The 13,604-nt window shown below is 39.4% G+C and overlaps 1 protein-coding gene and 1 non-coding gene across 2 annotated transcripts in view; both read right to left on the minus strand.

Annotated features, from left to right (window-relative positions):
• UBAC2 (UBA domain containing 2) overlaps positions 1-13,604 on the minus strand; it is a 176,589-nt gene that overhangs the window by 104,332 nt on the left and 58,653 nt on the right. The gene's annotated exons all lie outside the window — the stretch shown is intronic.
• Positions 12,705-12,808, minus strand: LOC118555407 (U6 spliceosomal RNA). Its single transcript, XR_004926979.1, has one exon. It is a non-coding gene; the product is annotated as a U6 spliceosomal RNA (small nuclear RNA).

Consider the following 13,604-nt stretch of genomic DNA (forward strand, 5'->3'; position numbering starts at 1 on the left):
GGAGAGATTATCCTTAATATCATGAGAGATGTAAGAAAAAATATTACGTCCATGGTGGGGGGAACAAGGTTGCCAGCAGAAATGAGTATTCCAAAAATAAAAAGGAACTACTGGAAATTAAAACTAGGACAGCAAAAGTATTTAAAAGCTACTCAATAGATGAAAAAGTACTTCATCTCATTAGTCTTCAAGGAAATGCAAACTAAAACCACAATAATATATCACTATATATCCACCAGAATGACTAAAATTAAAAGGCCTAATTCTCTTGGATCACTTGCTCTGGGGGAGCCATGTCTGCCATGTCATGTAGCTATCTAGGCAGTTTCATGATGAGGAACTGAGGCTTCCTGCCAACAGCTATATGAATGAGTCATTTTGGAAGAGGGCCTTCAGATGACTGTGGTCCCGGCTGGCATTCTTACCACTACCCTGTAAAGGCTCTGGGCCAGAATCACTCAGCCAAGCTGCTCCCAAATTCCTGACCCGCAGGAAAACTGGCAACACATTCTAAAGGTAAACATCAGCATGCCCTGATTCAGCTTCCAACTCCCAGGTATATACCCAACAGAAGTGTGTACGTATACACAACCGATGACGTGCTCAAGGATGTTCACAGCAAAAGTATTTGTAATAGTCCCAAATCAGAGACAACCCCCAAGTCCATCAACAGTAGAATGGATAAACGGTAGTAACTCACATGCCAGAACACTACATGGTAAGGAATGATACAGTGTGAACTACTAGAGGTGCAGGAACATGGATGAAACAGAACAGGATACTAAGAGAAAGACACTAGACATGGAGTCTACATTTCCATTTATACCAAGTTCAAAAGCAGACAAAATTAAACAAGGTGTTAAAAGTCAGTATAGACTCTGGGGAAGAAGTCATGATTGGGAGGCAGCAAAAGTGCAGGTGATGCTCTACTTCTTCATCTGGATGGTGTTTAAAGGGATGTCACTGGGGCGCCTAGGTGGTTCAGTTGGTTAAGCGTCTGCCTTTGGCTCAGGTCATGATCTCAAGGTCCTGGGATCAAGCCCCATGTCAAGCACCCTGCTCAGGGGGGAGTCTGCTTCTCCCTCTGCCCCTCCCCCCCACCCCTGCTCATGCTTGCTTGTGTGCTCTCTCTCTCCCCTCTCTCTCTCTGAAATAAATAAAATCTGTAAAAAAAAAAAAAAGGGGGGGGTATCACTTTGTCAAAATTCAGCAGGCTCTGAACTTAGGATATGTACACTTTCCATGTACATGCTGTCTGTCAATAAAAGTTTATTTTTAAATACTAATTAGAAAAGTTAGAAGATAGAACTCAAGTAGTTTCCCAGCAAGGATAGCAAAAATACAAAAAAGGAAGAGGAGAAAAAAAGGATTGAAATTAGACCTGTTCAGCCAGATAATAGGATCTCTGGAAAGAGAGAACCAAGAAAATGGAAGAGGAGATGATCAAAATAACTCAGGAAAAAATTCAAGAGAAATACATGAGTTCCCTGATTGACAGGGCCCACCAAGTGTACAACCAAAAGAGATGAAAACCAGAACAAGTCCAAAGCACCTCATCACAAACTGTTGCCAAGTATTAACAGTAAGAACTCCACTACATTTGGCAACCATACTGCAAGGCTGGTACTAGGCACAGCATTCCCTCACCGACTTCTTCCTCTACGTCCTGCCTCCCCCCACCACAGGCAAATCACCATATAAAGAAAAATGTTTCTTCTCAATACTGTTTACTTCCAAGAGTTTGAAGGTGAATCCCCAAGTAGCCTACATGCCTGATGGAACATCAGCAAACAAGAGTGGGTAACAAATAGTGCTGTGGTGACCATGGGTTCTCTATCCTGGCGGGCTCATTCCCGCTCTCATCTGATCTGACATTGCCAAAATAGCTTAATATGCCTCAAGGGAACATAAGTTGTGAGGCCCAAATAGCTAGACATTCTTAGAATACAATCACAACAGAAGAGAAATAACAAACTGCATGGTATTACTAATGAAACAGAATTTTTGGAAGAACCTAAGTTACCACCTGTATTAATATCTATACCAATATAAGAAAAAAGAGAACATATTATAAATATGAAATCAAACTATGTGGAAACATTCAGTATGAAAAACATAACAGATGGGATAGATACAGCTGAGGAATGAATTACTAAGCCAGTAAAAACAACAACAAAACAATTAAGGAACTCTCCCAGGAGTCAGCATAAAAGGCTGAGGGGAAGGGGTGGATGGGGAGGAGATGAATGGGATGGAGAAGAATATATTTAAAGAACACAAGAGGTGGATGGGGAGGAGATGAAGGGATGGAGAGAATATATTTAAAGAACACAAAAATATTTCAATTAAGGGTTAGCCATACAATTTAAAGATAATCTATATGTACATATATTATTAATTAAATGATATTTAAGAAAGCCAAGGGTAAATTCAGTAACTTCCAAAGGCAAAGACAAAACAAATGACAAAAGAAGAGGACCAACCTCAGATTTCTCAAGACACAAGAGATTCAATATGATCATGGAGGAATACCATGAAAATAATGAAGAAAAAGAACTTCAACCTAAAATTTTCACCCATACATATCATTATTATTTAAAAGTGACAGCAAATGAAAAAATATCTTCTTTTATACAAGGACTCATAGCTTTGCCATGCACAAAGACTAACTGTGAAAATACTTGTGGAGGAAGTACTCCATTAAGAATGAAGGAGGTACAGAAAGCTGAAATTAAGGGTGATTAAAAAGGAGAACTAGACAAATCCACAATTAGAGTTCAAGTATTCAACATCCTTTGCTCTGTAACTAACAGCACAAGTGGACAGAAAACCAGTAGGGATGCAGAAGACATAAAAACCATATCAACCAACTTGACCCAATTGACATTCATGGACCACAACACCCAACAATATAAGAATACATACTCTTTCTAAGTGTATATGGAATAGTTAGCAAGAGAAACCAAAAAACAAACTTCAACAAACTGAAATCAACTGGAATCATACAAAACAGGTTCTCTCAATACACAGAGTTAGCAACCAGTAACAGAAATATATTTCGGAAAACCTGGAAATTAATCAATCCACTTCTGACTAACTCATGAATCAAAGAGGACATCACAAGGGATGCCAGAAAATATTTTTAATTGAATGAAAATAAAACATGCCACAAAACTCGTGGGATGCAGCTAAAGCAGTGCCTAAGAGAAATGTAGAGCACTGAATACTTCTATTAGAAAAGAAAGGTTTCAAATTGATGGTCTAGGCTTCTACCCTAAGGAAGTAAATAAAGATCAGGATGTGAGGGCGATCTGGCTGCAACATCTGTCACCCCATCGATCGCCAGGGTTGATTCGGCTGATCTGGCTGGCTAGGCGGGTGTCCCCTTCCTCCCTCACCGCTCCATGTGCGTCCCTCCCGAAGCTGCGTGCTTGGTTGAAGAGGATGACCTTCCCCGATAGAGGAGGACTGTTCTTCGGTCAAGGGTATACGAGTAGCTGCGCTCCCCTGCTGGAACCTCCAAACAAGCTCTCAAGGAAGTAAATAAAGATCAAATTAATGCCAAAGTAAGCAGAAGGAAAGAAATAACAATGGCAGGGGCAAAAATCAATGACACTGAACACAGAGAATAGAAAAAAATCATTTAGACTTTTTTCATTTAAAGATTTTATTCTTTCTAGAGCAATTTAGGTTCGTAGCAAAACGGAAAGAAAGGTACAGAGATGTCACCCACACATGCATAATCTCCTCCATTACCAAATCCTCCACCAGAGTGGTGCACTTGTTACAACTGATGGACTTACACTGACATATTATCATTCAGTCCATAGTTTATAGCACGGGTCACTTCTGTTGTACATTCAATGGGCGTGGACAAATGTACGATGACAGATACCCACCATTACAGTATCATACAGAATAGTTTCACTGACCTAAAAATACTCTGTGGTCTGCCTATTCATCCCATCCTCCCCCTTGGTGACCACTGATCTTTTCACTGTTTCCAGTTTCCAGAATGTTATATAGTTGGAAATCATACAGTAGGTAGCTTTTTCAAATTGCCCTCCTTTACTTTGCAATATGCTTTTAAGGTTCCTCCATGTCTTTTCATGGCTTGCTAATCTCATTTTTTAAATTATTATTAAGTAGGCTCCACACCCAGAATGGAGCCCAACACACAGCTTGAATTCACGACCCTGAGACAGACCTGAGCTGAGATCAAGAGTCATACTTTTTTTTTTTTTTAAGATTTTATTTATTTATTTGACAGAGACACAGTGAGAGAGGGAACACAAGCAGGGGGAGTGGGAGAGGGAGAAGCAGGCTTCCCACTGAGCAGGGAGCCCGATGCGGGGCTCGATCCCACGACCCTGGGATCATGACCTGAGCCGAAGGCAGACGCTTAACCGACGGAGCCACCCAGGCACCCCTATAATCTCATTTCTTTTTGGCACTGAGTAATATTCTATTGTCTGGATGTGCCAACTTTGTTTATCCATTCACTTATGGAAGGACATCTTGGATGCTTCCAAATTTGGGCAATTATAAGTAAACATCCATGTGTGTATAAACATTATGTGTGTATAAACATCTGAGTAATTTTTTATAGTTGTTAATATGTAAAAGAAACTGAAATCACAGATAAAAAATAAAAATACCTATCCAAAAAGAAAATTCTCGGTCCAGATAGCTTCGCTGGCCAAAACTGCCCAATATTTAAGGAAGAAATGATACTAATTCTACAGAAATACTCTAAGAAAATAGAAGAGAAGGTAACATGTCCCAGCTAATTTTATCAGACCAGCATTACCTTAATACCAAGAGCACACAAAGATATCACAAGAAAACTATGGACCAACATCACACATAAATACAGACATAAAAATTCTCAACAAAATATTAGCAAATCAAATCTAGAAATACATAAAAGGAAGAATACACCAAGTGGAGTTTATCACAGGAATGACAGGAATGTTTATCATTCAAATATCAATGTAATACACCATATAAGCAGTCTAAGTAGACCATACCAGTAGATGAAAAAAATTTATTTGACAAAATTCAGTTTATTCATGATAAAAACTCTAGGCAAACTATAAATTAAAAGAGACTTCCTCGACCCGATAAAGGGAATCTAATAAATATCTCTGCTAACATACTGAATGTTTTCCCCCAAAGATCTGGAACAAGACAAGGTACATCAACTCTCTCCACCTATGCAACATCACACTGGGTGTCCTTGCCAGTTAAAAGGCTGGAAAGGCACAAAAATGTCTCTATTCTCAGACAACATGAATATCTATGTGGAAAATCTAAAAGGATCAATAACAACAACAAAAAGCTAGTAGAGCAGCTCCATGAGAAAGTAGAATAGTGGGTACCAAAGGCTAGGAAGAATGGGAAATGGGGAGTTACTGTTGCGGTTTTTTTGTTTTCTGTTTTTAAGTAGGCTCCATGCTCAATGCAGGGCTTGAACTCACGACCCTGAGATCAAGTCATTTGCTCTACTAACTGAGCCAGCCAGGTGCTCCTGGGAGTTACTGTTTCAGGAGTACAGCGTCAGTTTTGCAAGATGAAATCAAGTTCTGGAGAGCTGCCGCACAACACTGTGAATATATTTAACATTACTTAACTGTACCCTTGAAAATAGTTAAGATGATATAGTTATATTATGTGGGATTTTTTTTTTTACCACACTTAAAAAAAATAAAATTAAAAAGCAATAGAAAGTGAAGCACCTGGGTGGTTCAGTCGGTTAAGCGTCTGCCTTCGGCTCAGGTCACGATCCCAGGGTCCTGGGATGAAGTCCTGTGTCGGGCTCCCCGCTCAGCAGGGACCCTGCTTCTCCCTCTCCTTCTGCACCCGTCCCCCCCCACTCATGCTCTCTCTCTCTCTCTCTCTTTTTTAAAATCTTTTTTTAAAAAAAGGAATCGAAAGCTATGGTTTTGTTTTAAGTATATGGGTATGACTTGATTATATCTGAATGGTCAAATGACCACTTTTGCTGCCTTTGACCTACTAAATACATGATACATGCTAACAGTTCTCTTTATATGAAATTATATCAGCATTCCTGGAATAAACCCCACTGGAAAAAAAATCAATTGTATTTCTATATACTAGCAAATCACTAAAATTTTTTCAAAATGCAAATACCTTTTGCCATAACGCCAAACACCATGAAATACTCAAATATGGATCTAGCAAAATATGGGCAAAATTTTTATACTGAAAACTGTAATTCCCAGAGAGAAATTTTTTTAAAAACAGACCTAAATATATGGAGATATACCATGTGCATGGATTAGAACACTCAATATTGTTTAAATGCCAATTTTCTTCAAATTGATGTATAAAGTCAGTGTAATCCCAGTGAAATTCCAAATTCATAATAAAAAGCAGAAGAATTAGAATAGCCAAAGCAATTTTGGGAAAAAAAAAAAAGTTTGAAGGTTGATAATATCTGACCTCAAGATTTAGAAAGCTATAATAATCAAGATAGTGCATTACTGAGAAAAGAAGAAACATATATACCCATGAGACTGAATACAGAGTCCAGAAATAGACCCATTAATACCTGGGCAAGTAATTTTTAACAAAGGCTCCAAGGTAATTCTATTTAAAAAGATACTCTCTTCAATAACAGAGGCTAGAACAATTGGACATTCATATATAAACAAATGACCTTCAACTTATAATTCATACCATAAATAAAAATTAACTCAAAATGGGTCATATACCTAAATGAAAAACTTGAAACTATAAAATCTCTGTAACCATGAATTAGGTAAAGATTTTCTTAGACTGAATACAATAAACATGAGCTATTAAAAAAAAAACTGATAGATTAGATTTCATCAAAATTTATACCTGTGGTCTTTCGAAGATCACGATTCAGAAAATGAAAAGATGAGGCAGTGGAAGTATTTGCAGAATACACATTTGATAAAGAACTTGTGTCCAAAATTTAAATAACTCTCACAATTAAGTAATAAGAAAAAAAACCAATTTAAACAGGAAGGAGGAAGAGATGTTAAAGATATACCAATAGCAAAGAAGCATATGAAGAAATGCTTAACACATCATTTAGTCATTAGGGGATTGCAAAATAAAATAATAGTAAGCAGTAGATACCATTGGATAGCCGCTGGATTGGCTATTTCTTTTTAATTGATACTGCCAAATGACCTGAGGATGTAGAGTAAATGGGATTCTCAGACATTGCTGATTAGAGTGCAAAATGTTACTGACACTTTGGAAAACGGTTTGGCAGTTTCTTGTAAAGTAAAACATACACTATCATGCCACATAGAAGAATGAACAGAATCAGTAACAGGAAAGTTTAATAGGGCTGTCAAATGCAAGATCAACTTACAAAAATGTTTCTCCAGTAATAAAACAACTACACTTAGGAAACATAATAAATAAATACAGTAGCATTTACCATAACAAAAACTACATGGTATCTAAGAATACAAAAGATCTGTACAAAAAAAAAATGTTTAAATCTAATAAACACAGATGTTATAAAAGAGATATTTCATGGTCTTGAATGAGAAAACTTACAAAGGTATCAGTTCTCTCCCAAATCAATCTATAAGTTAAATGTCATCTCAAATTCCAGCAAAAAAAATTTTTCCCAGCTAAAATTTTAAGATAACTGATTACTTAGTCTGAAACTTACATGGAAGAATAAAAGTACACGAATAGTTAGGTTATTTTTTTAAAAGATGAACAAAAAAGTGGTTTGTTCTACTAGATATTAACATATACTAAAAAGCACACTAACGTAAAGATATTAGAGTATGGGGCACATGAACAGATAAACAGACCAATGGCACAGAAGAGGGACCAAACAAGCAGGCATACGCATACATATATACATACACACACACCCCCTCTGACCCTTCATTTCTACTCCTGGCTTTATATAGCAAAGACAGTCTATCACAGGTCCATTAGAATCACATAAGTGGAAGTGAGGATACAGATAAAACAAGATGGCTGTGAGTTGGTCACTGCTGAAGGTGGGTGAAGTTGAAACTCAGATTCATTATAGTACTCTCTCCACTTCTGTATCTGTTTAAAAAATTCTGTAATAAACCCAAATACTACAGCAAAGACAAAAATCAAAGCATACGCTGCTTCAGTGACCCCCAAGGTACTTAAGATACAAGGCCCTTGGGTTGGGGGCTAGATTTTTAGGCCTACTCAGAGATAGAAGACATGGCCTCAAGCTGCTTAAGGAGCAACACCTGGGACTGAGCCCAGATGCTCAAAGACCTGTGTATTTTACAGAGAAGGCTAAAAATACTCCATTCAGCCCGCTGAAGCAGTGAAGACATTTAGCTCACATCAAGGGCCTTGAAAAAGAAAAGAATAAACCACTCCAACAAATAGTTAAAATCCACAGCCTCTATCATGCCTAAATTTGTGGTCTAGATTTAATGGTATGGAATGGTATGGAAACTCTAAGGTAAGAAAATATAAAAGCCAGTCCAGGACAACAAAGATCCCTGGGGACTCAGCAGTAGTAAAAACAAAGTCCCCCTGTAGGGATACTTTCACGAGAGGGCCCATGAGAGCTCCAACAGCTAACAAAAGCCACTGGAAATGAGCTCACAATCAAAAATCACAAAGCACCGGAGGCAGCAGCCCGCCCTGAGGGAGAAGCTGACCACTGGAGAACGATGTGTAAGTGTGTAAAATGACTGCGTACGTTCTTAAGGGACAGGAGCAATAATGGAAACACCAGTACAGACCGGTGTGCCTCCATCTCAGAAGAATCATAAATGGATCCCCACTGCCCGAGTCAATGCCCAAGTCTGTACAGTTGCGGGTAACACCCTGTGACCTCTCCTACCGCCCTGACTCCGTCTCCTCCTAATCCCCCCAGCTCCCTCGGCTCCAGCTACACGGTCGCCTGGGGCAGTCCCCCACCTGAGGGCCTCTATCCCTTAGGCCTGAAATATACTTCCCCCAGATTGCCGCATGGCTCACTCCCCGACTCCTCCAGGGCTCTGTTCAAACGTCACCGGCTCACTGAGGCCATTTCTGACCATGCAACCCCACTCACACCCTGGCATTCCCTGTCCTGGCTGACTGGTTAGTTGGCTTATTTATTTTTGACCCAGCACAGATCATCATCTGACATACTACATATTATCTTGTTTACTGCCTTCCACCCCCAATTAAAATGCAAATTCAATAAGAAATAGTCTCTGTTTTGGTCAGTTCAGGATCCTTAGAGCCCAGAACAGTGTCTAGCACAAACTTGGTGCTCAATAAATACTTGTGGAATGCGGAAATGGAGCAATTAGAGAGAGATGATCATTCTTGTAAACTATGTGGTAGAATTCTCTCATTCATTCATGCATGGATACGTGCACATCAAACATTTACTAAGTAGTTCCTTTATACAAGGGAGTATCAAGGTATTCCTTTCCTTACTGTGGAAATTCTTCCTTCTCCCCCTCCGCCAAAAAAAAAAAAAAAAGAAAGATGAAAACTTACTTTTCCGGAAAAAAAATTTACCACAAAACATTAGTATATTTTGTAAGTTATTAAAAGTACAGACAGTATAATAAAAATCACCTTTCACGGTTCAGCTTCCTGTTCCTTATTTTTATCTTTCCTTAGAACGAACTCGTGTGTGTCCATACCAACAACACCAATTTCTTTTTTTTTTTTTTAATATTTTATTTATTTATTTGACAGAGAGCGAGAGAGGGAACACAAGCAGGGGGAGTGGGAGAGGGAGAAGCAGGCTTCCCACGGAGCAGGGAGCCCGATGTGGGGCTCGATCCCAGGACCCTGGGATCATGACCTGAGCCGAAGGCAGACGCTTAACGACTGAGCCACCCAGGTGCCCCTAACAACACCACCAATTTCTGTACGACTATGTGGCTAAGTACGACTTCTTGTCTCCTACTTACTCACTTTAGGGGTCTGAGCATATTCTACTTACTACTGAACCTGCATCTCTACGTGGTTTTTGATACAGAAATGCCAGCAGCAGGTATTAAAATCTCCTACTCCATCTGTGCCCAAGAATTAGCTAAGGCACATTATTTAGGAGGACAAAAGCTGCTGACTGTAACATGGGATTATAATATCCACCTCTGCTGAATTCCAATTGTTTTCTTACAAACAGTTACATGCGCGTGCATTCTGGTAAAAATACAGCCTGTGCCTCATGCAAGACTTCAGACACACAAATCACTAAACAATATTACTGTATCCCTTTGACAAAACTCTGCTTATAATTCTCTTTGGCTGGCCCAATAATTTTCAGATGATACGGAATATTTTTTTTTTCCCTTAAGGTTACTATTGGGGCCAAGCAGGACGTTGCCTCACCTTGCTTAGTTACAAGTTTGGAATTGTGCTGTATTAAGCCCACTCATAATCAGAACCTAAAATTATTAGATCTGTATCATAGCAGTTTCACAATTGCTATACCTATGATGCTTGAAATACTTTGTCATGTAGTTTAGCAAATGATAAGCACACATACACAATACCGGTTTTAAATTCTACGGTACACATGCTCTAAAAAATACTCACGGGGTATCCAAGCTGTTCAAGCTGTTTGTACAATTACAAAACGTCTCTCTCATTTATTTGATTACAAAACTATTTCACCATTTGGGCCACATTTAATAACTTTCAGAACAGGCTTACAGCTTTTTTTTTTTTTTTTCTCTGAAACATCTATTTTATTCTCTGTTAAAGAACAGGCTACCACTCCCTATGCCAGGTGAAACAAATGCTCACCAAAGCATCTAAAGATATGGGTGACAGCTTTTTTTAAATTTTATTTTATTATGTTATGTTAATCACCATACATTACATCATTCGTTTTTGCTGTAGTGTTCCATGATTCATTGTTTGCGTATAACACCCAGTGCTCCATTCAGTACGTGCCCTCTTTAATACCCATCACCGGGCTAGCCCATCCCCCCACCTCCCTCCCCTCTAGAACCCTCAGTTTGTTTCTCAGAGTCCATAGTCTCTCGTGGTTAGTCTCCCCCTCCGATTTCCACCCCTTTATTTTTCCATTCCTACTATCTTTTTCTTTTTGTAACTTATAATGTATTATTTCTCAGAGGTCCAGGTCTGTGATTCAACAACACAATTCACAGCGCTCACCATAGCACATACCCTCTCCACTACCACCCAGCCAGCTTCTATTATCAAGTTCTGCCTCACGCTGCCATCTAGTGGTTCACAGTGTGACTGCAGGCAAAGCCTACTAAACCGCAGACGTGGGGCGCTTGGGTGCCTCAGATGGTTAAGCGCCTCCCTTCAGCTCAGGTCATGATCCCAGGTCCTGGGATAGAGCCCCATGTCGGGCTCCCAGCTCAGTGGGGAGTCTGCTTCTCCCTCTCCCTCTGCCTCTCCCCCTACCTGTGCTCTCAAATGAATAAAGTAAAAATCTTAAAAAAGGGGCGCCTGGGTGGCTCAGTTGTTAAGCGTCTGCCTTCGGCTCAGGTCATGATCCCTGGGTGCTGGGATAGAGCCCCGCATTGAACTCCCTGCTCAGCGGGAAGCCTGCTTCTCCCTCTCCCACTCCCCCTGCTTGTGTTCCCTCTCTCACTGTGTCTCTCTCTGTCAAATAAATAAAATCTTAAAAAAAAAAAAATCTTAAAAAAAAAACCAACTGCATTCTTTCAGAAAAATAGCTTTAACACAGAAACTTAAATAATCCATATCAAAGTTCTGTAACAACTGTTAGTAATATATAAAAAAAAATATATTACTTCGTATATTTTATTTTACAAATGTTTCAAAGAGGTCATCCTACCAACTCCTTATCTAGGTCTTGTCATTTTACCCTTATTTTAATGGTGTCAAGATTTCTTTCATTCTGTTCCTCTTTAACTATCTTTAAAGTATTTTCTGGAAGTATATATTCTTTTTTTATTTAAGATTTTTTTATTTATTTGACAGAGAGAGAGACACAGCAAGAGATGAACACAAGCAGGGGGAGTGGGAGAGGGAGAAGCAGGCTTCCCACCGAACAGAGAGCACGAGGTGGGGCTCGATCCCAGGACCCTGGGACCATGACCTGAGCCGAAGGCAGATGCTTAACGACTGAGCCACCCAGGCGCTCCTGGAAGTATATTCTTGAAAAATTGTTAAATACTCTTTGCTCATACGAAAGCAAAATCAATCATTTAGATTATATAGAAAAATAACAGAACCTCTTCATTTTACAAATAGTTTACTTCAAATAGTGTAATAACTCTATATTGCATTGAATTATGTCCTTGTTATTTTTTTTATGAGGTAGAATTGATATAAAAATTATATTAGTTTCAGGTGCACAACATAATGATTCGATATTCATATGTATTACAAAATGATCACCGTGTACATCTAGTTAATATCCATCACCATATTTAGTTACAAAATTTTCTTTCCCTTCTTTTAAAGATTTATTTATTTTTGGAAAGAGAGAGACAGCAGAAGGATGGGCAGAGGGAGAGGGAGAGAATCTCAAGCAGACGTCCCGCTGAGAGTGGAGTCAGATGCGGGGCTCGGTCTCACAACCTTGAGATCATGACCAGAGCTAAAATCAAGAGTCGGACGCTCAACTGACTAAGCCACCCAGGTGCCCCCCAAATTTTCTTTCATATGAGAATTTTATTATGAGAATTTTAAGATCTACTTTCTTAGCAACTTTCAAATATGACATACAGTATTTTTTTTAATGCTTCATGAATTTGCATGTTATCCTTGAAGAGGGGTCACGCTAATCTCTGTATCCTTCCGATTTTTATATATGTGCTGCCAAAGTGAGTACTGCAATATAATATTAACTATTCATTACAGTGTACATTACATCGCCAGGAGTTATTTGTATCTTATAACTGAAAGTTTGTACCTTTTGACCCCCTTCACCCATTTCTCCCAATCCCTGAACCCCTGCTTCTGGCAACCACCAATCTATTCTCTGTATATTATATAAGCTCAGTTTGGTTTGGTTTGGTTTAAAATTTCATATTACTGGGGCACCTGGGTGGCTCCGACAGTTAAGCATCTGCTTTCAGCTCAGGTCATGATCCCAGGGTCCTGGGATTGAACCCCGAGTCAGGCTCCCTGCTCAGTGGGGAGCCTGCTTCTCCTGCTCCCTCTGCTTGCCATTCCCCCTGCTTGTGCTCTCTTTCTCTCTCTCAAATAAATAAAATCTTTAAAAAAAAATAAAGTAAAATAAAACTTCTCATTATTGAGTGATATCATACAGTACCTTTCTCTGACTTATCTCACTTAGGGGAGGAGTAGGAGACCTGGATTTCTTCTGGTCCCAGAAATTCGGCTGGATAGGGATCAAACCATTCTGAACACCTACGAACTCAACAGGAGATCGAAGAAAAGAACAGCAACAACTCTCTGAACAGAAAAGCAACCACTTTCTGGAAGGTAGAACGTTCGGAGAAGTGAATCCGAGGCGATATTCGGGAGGATAGACGGCGGGGGAGGGAGCCTCCATCAGCAGCTACCAGCAAGTGATAGAGCAGCGGAGCACAAAATCGGAACTTTTAGAAGTCTGCTCCGCTGAGGGATGTCGCTCCAGTGGTTAAGCGGGGGGTGGAACCCTC

The sequence above is a fragment of the Halichoerus grypus genome, chromosome 4 (assembly GCF_964656455.1).
Source record: "Halichoerus grypus chromosome 4, mHalGry1.hap1.1, whole genome shotgun sequence".
Taxonomy (NCBI): Eukaryota; Metazoa; Chordata; class Mammalia; order Carnivora; family Phocidae; genus Halichoerus; species Halichoerus grypus.